Raw genomic sequence first — 14,321 nt, forward strand, 5'->3', positions numbered from 1 at the left:
TAATACTTTTTTTCTTAAAATAAGAGAATTTTTGTAGTACATACTTTTGATCTCAGAGAAGTTGACAGGCTGTGGCAAGAACTATATCATTTTTGTTTTTAACTTGTAGTAGTTTATTTGAAATACAGGTGACCATATAAAATACTGGACACTTAGATGTATCTTTTAAATCATCTTTTCTGCAGAGGTGGTGTTCAGTATGGACAATGCTTTGAGAAGCTCAAGCAGAACCACTGAGCAAAATCCCTGGTATGTTTACCTCTGCTGTAAGTCATACAGTTAATTAGGGATGGGGCGTTGTCACTGCTGTTTCTCTTGTGGTCAGGAATGGGTTAATCTCGATCTCTAAATAACTATGTATATGTTCACTGTTCATCTCAAGTGTTATGTATCATTGCTGCACTAGACTTTTCTTAGGATGCTTGTATAATTCTTTAATTTCTTGAATCTGTCAGGTGTGACTACTCATTTTTATATATTGAAACTGCAATATCTGAGAAAAGATGAATAACAAAGTACTTCCGATACCTTTAACTTGCATTCTCATGGTGATGGGTGTGGCATAATAACCTAGATTAGAGCTCACTAAAATGAGTAATTTGTAATGAGGTGGGTATAGTGTGAGCAGGCATCACTCAAATTTTCCCACATATTCCTGCTAATGTAATACTGACATTCATTTACAACATTTTGAACAGCAAAAGCAAAACTATTTAAAAATGCTTATGTATGTATGTCTAAAAAAATTAATCTCTGCAAAAAATTCAGGGCATCAGTCTGGTGGCTATCTTTAGTTTCTGGAAAAAAGAGGTCTTAACTTATTTTTCATAACCTAATTTACAGTGCTTAAAATGTGATGGAAAGAACAATAGCTGAGATTCTAGAAGATACCTGAAAGACATGGTAGCTGCTAAGAAGAATTATTTTACTGCAAGCTGTGTAATGCAGGATAAGCACTTAGCTGAAGAAAAAGAATAATAAGAACAACAAGCTCAAATATAATGAAAGTATTTCAAATGCATTGGTGCTTGCCATGGAACTCCCAAGTACCTTCATTTTGTGCCAGAGACCGTAAAAGTGTGGTAAGTAAATGCCGTTGAAGACTGATGTTGTTCCTGAGAATACCGGGTAGAGCTGACAGTCATACTTGCATATTGGGGGATGGGGGAATGACTCAGAGGTAGGGATTAGTCTTGGAGAAGCTTACAGTCAGGGTGGATTTCATAAGATGGTAATTAATATGCAAGTAACTATTGGATGCTTCCTAAACTTTAACTACATGCAACAGAGGTTTGACATAAGATTTTATTTTGCAATTTATATTCGGCTGTCATCCAGTGACTGACTAAAAATGGATTTACCCTTTCTTTTGAATCCCATCACTCATTAAGGACAAAAAATCCCCCCAAACCCTGCCTCTCTGTAGGTGAGACAATTCAGCTTTTGTTGCATTTTATGTAGGTGGTAGAATGTTTACCTTCTGCTTGCACAGTCTATTTTTTCTTAATAGAATACAGTTTCTCAGTTATGTGTAAAATGGAACAGTCAAGGTGAAGATTACTGTTGTTAAAGTAAGTACCTTGTTTAATCGAGCATGGCAAAGGGACTCCAAATACTGTCTGTTCTTTTCACTGTTGTTTTATCCATGTTAGGTAGAACAAATAATGTAAAATTGGATGAAAATTTGACTTGTGTAGCACTCCAGCAAAAGAACTGTGGACTTTCAGGGCTTTTCTATGACTGCTGATCTAGTGAAGGAAAACTGTGCATTAGGAATGGGAAAAAATTTTGTAGTCCTTCAAGCGACTTAGCTGTGAAAAGAACTACCTTGTCTCAATGATTTTTTGCAACTCTCTTCTTGCAGACAAAAAGTGAAATATGAAAGTTGAAATACTAGAAAGAATGGAGGCATTACTAAGTTTGATACATAATACTTAACACTAAAAAGGACTGTTTTTCATCTAGTCTAGCCTATCAATCATGAGCTGTCGGTTTTACTCAGTCATGATTTTAAAGCCAGAAATAGTAGGGTAAGTATGAGACTTCAAGAGACTATATCTCCTTGGTATCAATATAGCTGTAAATATATGAGCAAGACATGCCACTTGGGTTAAAAGGGGGAGAAATGCTATTGTGTTTTTGTGAAGACTGAAACTACTACAGGAAACAATAGCACACAATTTCTGTGCCAGAATTTGTGAAGCAGTACTTCCTTGCTAAAAAGGCAGTTGCTTTTTCTGAAGCATGTGTGACCATCCTTTCAATATAGGAGTTGCTATATGTACATATTCAAGAGTGCATTCAGATGAAAAAAAATCATACATGTACTCTAGACCTTTGTCCTTGCATACATATATCCCTTTGAATATAAAAATGGATCTCTAAGGACATCTGTAAATGCAGTTCTTAAAGAATAAAATTTTAGCCATTCTGAAAGCTTTAATACTTTTGGACACTTCACAAAGATGACAAAGGGCAGAAACAAATTCAAGTGATGTTCCTGTATTATTGAAGAGAATAATTTCTCTTTGATCTAAAGTAGTCCTTGTACTTGTCGCTGGCATGCCAGTAGTTATGTCAGCTACATTTCCCTGGAGCATCCTGCAGTGCTTGTTTTCATAGTCATGAAAAGGTCTAAATGCGTTAATTGCTCATGCAGCTCAGAAAGGAGAGGGGCTAGAACTTGAATTAGATATGCTGGCTTCCAGTCATATTTAGTCCTTTATAGTACTATGATTTATAGTACTCGCACCTTTTTTATAATGATTGGTACAAAGTGGATGTGAACAGACTAGCTATGTTTGTCATTATCACAGTCTGCTTATATCTCAATCTAAGTGTAAACTGGTACACAGAAACTAAGTCAGACATTTGTAATGTGGATGAATTCATTAAAATTTAGTTACAGTTTTTCTCAGGCTATTTTTTCTTGGTTTGAAGGTTGATACTAGTTGACTGATGGATTACCAGCTCTCTTGTTGCCTACAAGATGACTTTGATCTTGCAGCTATGGTTCTGTTCACTAGAATTACATGCAAAAACAAGGGTACAGCCTCTTTATAGGTTGAAGCTTTTTAGCTATGCAAAATCATTCTCAGTTCTGTTTTAGAAACAGGACATTTTTAGCTTCAGTCTTGCAAGGAAGTGAAGAAAAAGGTATTACAAATGTTTGAATCAAATTTCTGCTATGTGTTCAGCCCAGTTTCTGTTTTACTGCTTGCATTTTACTCAGCCTGACTAATTCAACCTGCAAATAAAAATAATACTCTTCTAGGTTGCTGTTTTTCACTTAAATTTCCATGTGCTAGTTCATTACTACTTCTTACTTCATAGAGCTCTGGGAAAATTTGATATTGGAGTGCTTGTAAGAATCTGTTTAAACAAACTACCTGAGTCTGTTGGACTTCTATTGCAAGTACTACAAAATCTACTAGGTACATCTCCTCTCATAGGCAATGTAGAAGGAAGCTTTACTCTAACTTCAAACTGACTAAAGCTTGAATAAGAAGTTCTGCAAGAGCAGAGCAAAGCTGCAACTCTTAGTTTTTATCTTCAGTAGTAAGCTGACTTCTAGTTGCTAATCTTACACTAAATACATCAGGCTAATATTATTAAATAAAACTTTTAATGTTGTGCATCAAGTTGAATGCTCTTTGAAATCTACCTACATGTTAATAACCCTGAGACAAAAAATCAAACTAATGAAGGGGACCTATAGAAAACAATATATTAGAGGGAAACACGTTATTAGCATTTGATCAGCACAGAAAGCTCAAATCTGTTATACCAGAAACAAACAAGGTCATAACTGTAGCTCACAAGCCAACAGCTGTTTCACATAGCTGTTCTATAAAGTTAGAGCCTGAGTCTCTAGCTTTTACCCTAACTAAAAATTTCTGTGTTTAGGCTTATTTGCATAGGCAGGGGTTGCAGGGTCATATTCTTGTTTTAAGCTATTGCTTGCAGGTCCTGCTCTTACTTTTAAATGCAATCTAATATTTAAATACTCAAGTTCCTACTCAGCAAAACTTTATAAAATTTTGCAGGGAGGCTGTATGTGGATTTGAGTATCTGTTTCAATTAACATCTAATGGTCACAGAAAGAGCTTCTATTTAACACTTAGGAAGTGAAATTCTAACAAGCATTGCTAAATGCTGATCTGTTTGAAACCTTTTATTTGGGGGACTGCGTCACACCACTTTGTGCTTTAACATGCTGGATTAATGCCAAAGAATGGAGCCAAAATGAAACACAAATTCCAGTCGCTTTCCAGCAATGGAACTGCTTTCTCATCAGCCTTTTGTTTGAAGAGTATCACGCATAAACCAAATGATCTATGAGACTGCAAACTGGGGTTTGCTTTGTGATTAATTCAGAGGTTTAGGCCAACTCTGGCTGGGTCTCTTACATATTTATAAGAGAAGTGAAGCAGAGGTCTTTCATTCAGCCTTGAACATTGATCCAAAATTGTTGCTGATGGTGTTGGAGCTACTGCTGTGGCTGTTTAAAGTTTGGAAAGGGGATAAGGCCAGGTCCCCATGTGTTCCTTGATAGGCAGAATGAGAATTAAAATATTCTATAGTTTAGCGAAAGGGAAGACAAAAGGAAAATGGAGAAAACCTGACAAGCAAAGTTATTCGAGCGTGCTTCACACGCCCGGCTCCTCTCCCCGCTCTGCTGCCGGCGCGGGGAAGTACCGGCCGCTCGGGCCGCGGCGGCCAGGTCACCCCCGCGGCGGGGACCAGGGCAGCCCGGCTGCGCGCTCGCCCCGCCCGGGGGGCTGCGGCGGCGGCGGACCCGCGGGGCCTGCCCGGGCCGCGGGCGGTTCAGCGGCAGAAAAAGGGCGGGGGGGAGGGGGGCATTAGACCGAGCGGCTCTTTCCGCCGCGGCCGCCTCGCCGGGCGCTGCCCCGCCGCAGCCCCCTCGGCGGGACCCACCTGCGGCCTCCCGCTGCCCGCGGGCGAACAAAGGAGGGGCAGACAAAGGGGAAGCGGGCGGAGAGGCGAGGGGAAAGCGGAGCGGGGGCAGGGAGGAGCGGCCGCCTCTGCTGCAGTCTCCGCCTCGCGGCGCCGCGGGCCCGGCCGGCCGCAGACGTTGCCCGCCCACCCCGCCCCCTGCGAGCCGGGGAGGCGCCGCCGCCGCTGCAGAGGGGCGGGAGGAGGCGGCGGCGGCAGCAGGGGCTGCGCCCGGCGCTGGCGGCCGTGGAAGGCGGCGGCAGCAACGGTGAGGCGGCCGCGGGGGCCCGCGCGCGCGGCGGTGGCGGGTTCGCCGCGGCGGTGTCTGAGGGGAGCCGGGAGCCGCCGGCCGCCTCGGGGCCTCCGCTTCCCGTGCTGGTGTCCCGCCGGGCCGGGCGCCGCGCTGCGCCGCCGCTCGGGCCCGCGGCGGGCGGGGAGGCGGCGTTGGGCCGCCCGGCGGCGGCGGCGGGAGCGGCGTGGCCAGCGGTGAGGCGCCGGGGGGGGCCGGTCTGTGTGGGGGGGAGACTGGGGTGGGAAGGAGCCAGTCTTGGGGGGGGGGGGCGGTTGGGGGGGGGTGGAGGGACCGGTGTGGCGGGAAGAGCTGGGTCTGTGGGGGGTGGCGGGGCCGCTCTGTGTGGGGGGAGCCTGGCCTGAGGGGTGGCGGGGTGCTGAGGGACCTCGTGCTGCGGTAGGGGCCGGTTTGGGGGGCCCCGAGGGACCCCGTGCTGGTTGTGGGGGCCCGGCCCCGAGGGACCCTGCACCCCAGGGATGGCCCTGCGGCCGGGACAGGGCCGCGGGCAGCGTCCATCGAGCGTTGCCTCGACACGTGCCCCCGCCTCGCAGGGCCGAGGTGGCAGCAGCCAGTGTGGCCGCCTCAATCGCGCGTCCAGCCCCGCTTCTCTGGTGGGGAAACGGGGATCAACTGGTGCTCACTCGGGTCCGCGTCTCCCTGCTGCAAAACGCTCGGGTGTCCTCGCGGTTCCCAAGGGGCAGGTAGGGCCTCGGCGGTTCGGATGCGTCCTCCGCGCAGGTGTTGCCTCTCCGTCTCGGACGGCGCGGAGCTGCACATAGGTATCCGTGATTCGAGTAGGTGGGGTCATGCTAAACGCTGACTTACAGTTTTCAGCATCCCACACTTATTTACTATATGCTGTCATTTTTCCTCGTTAATGAATTGGCTTCTAGTTTACCTTGACTTTTTCTGGTTTTAAGTTCCGCTCCCTGTGCCTGCATCGTTTCTGGAAGCTGCTGACCTGCAGGTGAGGTGCCCGTGTATCGCCTCGCCGCTCGGGGCGGCTCAGCCATGTTCAGAGCCCGTGGCAGACTTGTGGCTCTCCTGACAAAGGCCGCCGTAGGCCCCTCCTGCTTTCCGCTCTATCACTAGTGCTGCTACCTAAGGCAATTTAGCGCTCTCTTTTCCATGCCTCAGCTGTCATGGGGTGCAAGGTAATTGTTTTGGTTACCATCCCATTAATATGGCTCCTGCTGCATTGAAATCGGGAGTTATGTTTTCCCTCTCAGTGTAGCACCTTTGTGTATGTCTTTAAAAAAAGAAAACTACCAAAAAAAGCTCTTCTAAAATGCAACATGAAGGAAAAAATGTAGTCTGTGACAGTATGTGCTCCTCACTAAAGGTATGACTTGTGAGATGAAGAGGGTTTTTTTTCTCCCCCTTGCTTTCTTACCCGGTTTGTAGAATGGGGGCAGTACCTCCTAGGGATTTGTGAAAGTTCATGAGTTGCTTTGAGATCTTTGAGCGGAAAGACTTAAAAACACGTGATGTCTGTATTAATATGTAGGAAGAAGAAAAGAGCTACAAAAAAGGAAGTGCTATTATGCCTGCTGCTTTGCTGAGAATTTTATTTTAGGAACAGAAATATACACGCAATTCTGAAAATAGCAATGCCAGAGAGTGATTTTTCATGAGTGTGTGTCTGCGTGCACCTGCTGCAGCATGTAACAAGATAGCAAATTAAATACAGTGGAAGAAAAATCAATAATTTTTTTTCTTAACAGCAAGGTATCTTAGTCTAAGGAATGTATAACTTCAGTTACTGATAAAACTGGTTCATGGCATACTGAAAATAGAAGATTATTAGTTCTTGGTTTAAGATTATGGTATTTTAAGGTTCTGTCTTCCCAACCAGTCCATAATACACACTAGAAGATTTCCTACGTATACTAAAGTGCACTAAATAGTGCACCCAAGTTTTGTGTGTGTTCAAGGGAGAGAGATATGTTGGCTGAAGCAGAAGAGCTTGGAAACGTGACATCTAATGTCCATATTTTTAGAGATCAAGAGGGAGATGGTATGTTAGGGCTGTAATTTGATTAAAAAAAACCCTCACTTATGTCTCTGTCACTGTGTGGTATAAAATCATTAGTTTTTGAATGCTAGAGTTTAGCAATGTGTTCTCAAGTTTGTGATTCAAATACTGTAAAGAAATTCAATTCATTTTAGGGAAAGAAAGTCCTCAAAAACCCACATAATTCTTAAATCATGGAAGTACTTTTCTTAGTTTTACAGAATATTTATGGTTCCTTTCAAGGAGAAGACTTCAACTTTCAAGTGTGTTGGGGTGTGTGGAGGAAACAGCTGTCTTGTATTATCATCACAGAGGTGCACTGTAGAAAATAAACCACCTCTTTCCTCATGTGACTATGCTGTAAGATGAAACAGTGCCCGTACATGCTGGTTAATATGACTTTCTACATGAATGTGAATATCCAGGACAGCCTTTATTTACTTAGGTTGGACAGGTTGGATAATTTCTTTAGTGTTTCTCCATTTATCTTTTTAGCCATGTTAAAGTTTCTCTTGGGGAGTGACTGAGAATATTTCAAAACAGATCTTTGCTCAAAAGAAATAAAGCAATCTGTCTTGCCAAAATAATTTTTCAGAACTGCATTTCTTTTTTTCTCTAAAACATTCAGGTCAAATGTTAACTCTCTATGTTAAATGCAGGTTTCCTAATGTTTGAGCATGATGGCCATGAACAAATGCAGCTCTTGTTTAATTCTTTGGCTTTCCTTGGGGACGACTGGCTCTGCTGGCATTATAAAAAAGTAACGCACTGGAATCCTTATTGGACTGGCATGTTTAGAAATGCTTCAGTTGGATGGTGTTTTGTTATTTAATGAAAGGCAATTATATCCTGCGTTAGCTGTAATCTCAGCTGCCCTGAGCTGGGTGCCAATTTCTACTGGAGCAACCATTTTGTTCTTCTTGACCAGCAGAACTGAAGCCAGCTCTGTTGGCAGCATGGTTCCTGCCTCTGATGATTTCAAACGTCCACTAATATGTTTGTGCTTGTCCAGGTGTCTGGCTTATATAGGCATTTTTGCAAAGTGATGCTGCACGCACATGACCTAGGAGAGTGGCACAGTTGACCCTTAAAATACCCACAAATCTGGTGTCTAGTCCATGGCTTCAGAAAGATTGGAGAGGATTTAAAAGATGTATTCTACGAACAGAATGTGCTAGTTTCTACCCTACCACCTGCTTAACAGTTTTCCACCTGGAGCTCTTGGCCAGCTGTCCTGTACAAACTCAAACGTGAGATCTTTGGGTGAATGGTACCATCCATTCCTTTAATTTGAAACATCCATTCTGCTTTTCTAAGAAGGAACACCAATAAAAGCTGTGCAGTTTTCTTAATCTTTATATTCTTGCTGTCTGTATTTTTAGCTTATTTTGACGAGAAATTGCAAGACAATGAGAGAAACTCAGTGACAGAGTTAGCTTATCTGTCTCTGTGATTCTGCCTCTATGCTTGACAGCATGATCCATTGAATCAGAGCGCTATTTATCAAAGCTCTGTATTTGTACTTCTGGCTTATTATATGCCAGCCCTGCAGCAGTCATGGTACTATTTAAAAAGGTAAGAACACTGAGAGCTAAAAAAGGATTGCTGACTTTGTTTTTGAGAAGTGTGAAATAGTTACAGTTTCATCCAAGTCTGTTAAAATTAAATTCTTACTGTAAAAAAGTGGTATCTTTGCTTCAGCTACTTCAGTTGTAATTATATTAGTTAGTAGCTGTATGTCCTTGTTTATATGTACTTGGTTTTGAGGATGACAGGAGGTGATATTTTCCTTCTCAAACTTTCATTTAAACTTTAGATCTCAAATAACTTAGTTTATGTTCTGTTGTTCCAAAATCATAATTGCTGTTGTGGACTGAATGCACTTACTAAGATGGTTAAAGTGCATTATCATCAGGAGAAGCCAGTGCTGGTAGTCAGATAAAATACTCTTTTTGTTATTGAAATGGAGGGCTGTTGAAAACCCAGTTAGGAATCTCCTTGGGGAAAAGAAATTAGGAAGAAAAATAAGTATTCCTAACGGGCTTATCAGTAGAGTAATGTACTTTCACCTCTGAAAACTTTCTCTCCATCTCAATCCTTGACTCATTCTGTAGAGAATGATGTGTGTTTAGGAGGATCATGTGCTTTCTAGTCTTTTAATAGACTGTAGTGGTGACATTTTTATAATGCATGTGTACGCGGGCAATGTGAAGTGTTAGAGTTTGCATCGTATCTTCTGTGAATTTTTTGGCTTGTTAACAGTTATTAGCTCTTCCTTTGTTAATTAAAGGTGGGAATCTCTCTAAAAATTTGAACAGACTGTGTTTAGAATTAGCTACATAGATTTAGAAAGAATTACTGATAATATTGCTACCCAAAAATAACTTTAAACTGTTACAGACATTGAGTCCTCTCTTATCCATGCTTCATATTCAAAAATCTATGTCTTCATCTTTCAGTGGTATTTTTTTTTTTATTGAGGATCTCAAGGCATTTAGGAATCTCAATGAGCATAGTAGGTTACAGAATGATAAGATGGGGTGACTTAAAATGTCCTTGATACAGAATTAAAATCCATAAATAGAAGCTTTAATGAATTACCTTTCTCATAGCATCATTGTAATGTCTGACTGATGGTTTGAGATCCTAAGCCTTTTAGTATCTTTTGTAGTACAGTTTCTCAGCCGTAGGAATTTGTCCTGCCTTTTCCCTTTCCTTCTCAAACGTGTGCAGACAGAATCCAGTCTATTCAGTTTCCAGTGAAGATCCTTCCCTTTCCATGGTAGAGAGACAGCCATGTCTCTTATTTAGCCATTTAGCAATGTCGCTAAAAACATGTAATTTTCAATAGATTTGTGTCTCATGGTACTTGCCTTTCTAATTGCATTATATTCAAATTTTGTATCATCTTCATATATACTGATAATCTTGTGCTGCTAAGTGTATTGGTGGCAACAGTTTGGCTTTTCCATTTAGCTTTAAAAATTAGTTGGTCTGATCTGAAGTTACTGGAAGAAATTCAAGGCTATTTGAACACAAGTCTCCCACCTACCTGTTGGTCTCTTCTGTGGAACTTGTAAGAATGTAATTATCTTAGAAACCTCCTGCTTTTTATTTAATCTAGTTTAAATTAACCAGCAGGTTCAAAATCAAAGGAGAAAGAGTTATATGCAGGCTTGGCAATCATAAAAGCCTTGGGGTTGGAAGATAAGCTAAAAGCCTTTGGTCCTTAATATGTTACAGGTCTGTGAACTCAGGCTGAAAAGAAAAATGTTCAAGTCATCTGCACAACCTAGAAATATAGCATCTACTATCTGTCTCAGTTAAAAAACAACTCTATAAAATTACTGGTTGAGGTCTAGATTAATGTTATTAAAGCTAATGAGGTCAGTATTGTGGGACTTTTGGATTGCTTCCCAAATAAGATTTGTTCCTCCCGAGTCCCTCTAAATGTGCAATAAGATAGGAGTTGTCTTCTGAGATTTTAAATAAATGGAAATTCATCCTTTGCGGATACAAAGAAACCAGTAGCTATTTGTGTGGAAGTCCTTAAACTGTGGTGTGATGGTTGCCTGATGGAGGTATAAGTGATGACAACACATAGTGTTTACATTACAGTCTTGGGGCTATTCTGAATATTCTTTGAGTGTCTTTGTTTCGCTGAACGTGATAGTTGCTTCGGACTACATCTAAAGTGGTGCCCTCTGTAACAGAGTTCAAAGATTTGCAAGATCTCCACTCGTGGTGATAAAGATGTGATATAGTTTGAGTAATTTGTCAGCCACTCTTTGCTTCAAGTTACGTTCATCAGACTAATGATACTCTCAAAAGAACTGTGTCATGCTAATAGGCATACTTCCCAACTTCTTAAAACGTTTTGGCTTTGTATCTTTAAGATAGCCAGAGTAAATTATATTTTGAGTTGCATAGAAATACTAAAGCTTGCATACTAAAGTAATTTCCTGGAGTAATACTGGTAGTGTCTTCTGAAGGCACTGCTGAAGAGTGAGGGATTGCTTTCATTCCATTTATTTTAACTGGGTATAACTATTAAATTATCAGAGATGAACTTATGCAAGAGTCTGTCCCTGAAAATATTCACATTCATATTAAGAATTTTAAACCAGTATGAGAAAGTGAGGCTTTGTGGTTCAAGCAGGATGAGAATTTGCCTTTGTGAAGGGTATACTTGTCTAGAATTTATGTGAAGGTTATGCTGGATTGGGCTGGAATGCGCTGAAGTGAAATATATTCAAGTGTCATAAGAAGAGTGATTCTATATAAACTATGGGGTATTCTTTATTTCTTATATGAGTATCTGCAAATGATGTGCTTAGGAGAAAGGTCTGAATTCTTTTTATTTCCTGCACTTGATAAACTGAGCCATTATCTGAGTTTTAAATGCAAGATCTTTTCTATCCTTAAAAATGAAGTACAAAACACCAATTTGATAGGCACCTACCAGTCCATATATTTTGATGCTGGCAGTAAGCATAGCACCTAGTAATCCGAATAAATAGACTCTTGTGGCACATAAACATGGTACTAAACGGTGCATATTTTTGGTGTCTCTTCTTATTGTAGTGATGTACTTAATGTATTCATGTCATCATATTCCTTGCTCAATTGACATCAAAATCCATGGTTTCTGGAAGACAAAAATAAGACTAAAGTTGTGTTTTTAAATGCTGAATAGTGCTTAAATGCTTTCTTTCTCCTAATTGCTCCGTGTTGAATGAGTAGTCACATACAGACTCCAAAATACTGACCCTTACTTTATTAAATTCTTAAATTCCCTTAATTCTCTTTATCTTCGGTATTCTATTTAAATTCTCTCTTAAATTCTATTCACTTCAACTTAAATGATACTTGAAGATGCCTGTGTAATCCCATAGTCTCATCACTGAACAGTGCAGCTGAATTCTTAAGCAACATTAAGATAATCAATTCAGTTTAAAAGTGACCACTATAGAGGCTGTTGTAACAGTAGCTGCTGTTTGTGGTTTGCTTTGTTAGCTGTCAAATGCCTACAGTGTTCTTTCTGGCCTGTTTCCGTCAGAATTTGCTACTCATTCCGTAAATGTTTTGGAGGTGAAAATACATGTTGAATTTGCACTAAGTGCAATGACCATTAGGTTCCTAAAGTAGTTTACTTGCCATTTATCTAATTAACTTCAGTGGATAAATGCAAAGAGACCTTGATGTGAATTTATGGCTCCAAAATAGTTGTATTTAAGTAGGAAATAGGTAAGAATACAAAGTGTGTTGCATTACTACAAGAGAAGTTATGAAAAGCTAATGCGTGAAGGCTTCCAAATTCATCTTTTTGGTTTAACTACTTATAATTATTCCAGAACTGTCTGTGAGGCTTAGTGTGACATTCGTAATGGATATTGTGTGCTGAGGCATTATTTCATTGTAAATGTAATCCAACTTTTGTAAAACTGGATATGGATAATCCAGTCTTTTTGGTTGCCCAGCATGAAGTACCTCAGCTAGACTCAGTTCTACAGGGCAGAAGTCTAGTACCCCTGCCACACTGGGTGCACTTGAACATAATGAAATTGAGTACTCGAAGTATCAAATAAAGATATAATCTGAAGAAAATGAGTTTATGACTGTATCTATATGAAACTCAAAATGACCAACTTTTTTTTTTTAAGAGACTTCCATATAAATGAAAGAGACTTTATTTGCCTTTATGTAAGGCAAATGTACATGTATACATTGTATAAATACATGTGTTTGGATAGAGGCAGATATCTGTCTTATAAGAAATGCCTACTGGGACAGACCGATGGCCAGTTTAGCCAAGTATTCTCCCAGCACCTGGCAGAGAAGGCACCATGGTGAAGAAGATTATTGCTTGGGGATGAGGCTCATCTCCTCCACTCTGGGTGTGCTGACTTTACAATTTCCCAAAACACAGGCAATTTGACTGCATAATTTGTGGTAGTGGGGCACTATGTTCATATTCTTCCCTGGAATCAAAATAAGACAGTGGCACTAGAAAATGCTGTTTGGGCGGGGATGTGAGCCTGGACGCTTTCTGCAGTTTATCCCCCTTGTACGTCCACATCATTCAGCATTATTTTAGAAAGGATGGTGGTGGATATGCCCTTATCTAGTCAGTTTGTGGACCTGCTGTTCATGGATTCATCTGATTCCTGTCTGAACCTTTCAGAAGTTGGCCTCTGTGATCTGGGACATTGTTTCAAAGAGAGAAATATTACTAAAGAGGCAGAAAGAGACAAACAGTAATGCAATGTGAAGGCATTTATTTTGTTTAAAACTGAAATGTGGTTATATTTTTAAATTGTGTATAATTTTTGAAAGCCTCTAAATTCTATTAAAAGCTTTATTTTATTTGCTTTGGGCAATACGTATCCTCACTTTTACAGAAACCTAGTATCAGTCTGGTACACCACAAATATAACTGTTAGAACTGTTATAAACAGTAGATTTGATTAATGTGAAAGATGCTTATTAATTTTAAAGTATTTGCTTTTGGAACACTATGTTTTAACACTGGAAATGTTTTCAGAGTTGTGAGCATTTATAACCATGAAGGGTCTTAGCCCTTGGAGTAACTCCTGGACGAAAAGAAAACTCTTCCAGGTTACTATCTCTGAAGCACTGTCAGGATTGTTGAGGCGTGATTCATGAGCTTTTGAAAGCTTGGCAAGAGTGTGAAAAATACTCAAGCAGTGCTGTTCAGACTGCTGTTTCAAGCACAATGCTTCATGTGATGAGTTACTTTTTCCCTTAGGAAAGTGAAGTTCCTGGTTTGTGGTGATCTTTGAAATATATTTTCCATATCATTTTTCTACAGAAGGGAATTTGTGATTTATTTTGTACATGTCAGTATATTTTCTTCTCGTCAGGGTTAGAACTGGTTTTGTTTTGTTTTTTTAAGATTCTTACTGCTCGACTACCACAGTGATTAAACATGATCTTCTCTGGTAACAGATCCCTGAGAGTTCTCCAGAAGATTTACTTTGCCTAGCAGAATTATTTATTGTACACAAATATTTGAGACTATTTAGTATGTATTAGTCT

At 40.7% G+C, this 14,321-nt stretch overlaps 1 protein-coding gene across 7 annotated transcripts in view; it reads left to right on the plus strand.

Annotated features, from left to right (window-relative positions):
• CLIP1 (CAP-Gly domain containing linker protein 1) overlaps positions 1-14,321 on the plus strand; it is an 87,309-nt gene that overhangs the window by 2,295 nt on the left and 70,693 nt on the right. For 5 of the 7 annotated variants that reach the window (XM_064521953.1, XM_064521952.1, XM_064521957.1 and 2 more), the window contains exons 2-3: positions 186-249; positions 844-1,082. The gene's annotated coding sequence lies outside the window, so the exon portion shown is untranslated. Of the gene's footprint in view, positions 1-185; positions 250-843; positions 1,083-5,118; positions 5,225-6,193; positions 6,216-14,321 lie in introns of those variants that run through there. The other 2 variants (XM_064521954.1, XM_064521955.1) reach the window with 2 other exon arrangements.

This window comes from Dromaius novaehollandiae, chromosome 17, assembly GCF_036370855.1.
Source record: "Dromaius novaehollandiae isolate bDroNov1 chromosome 17, bDroNov1.hap1, whole genome shotgun sequence".
Lineage (NCBI taxonomy): Eukaryota > Metazoa > Chordata > Aves > Casuariiformes > Dromaiidae > Dromaius > Dromaius novaehollandiae.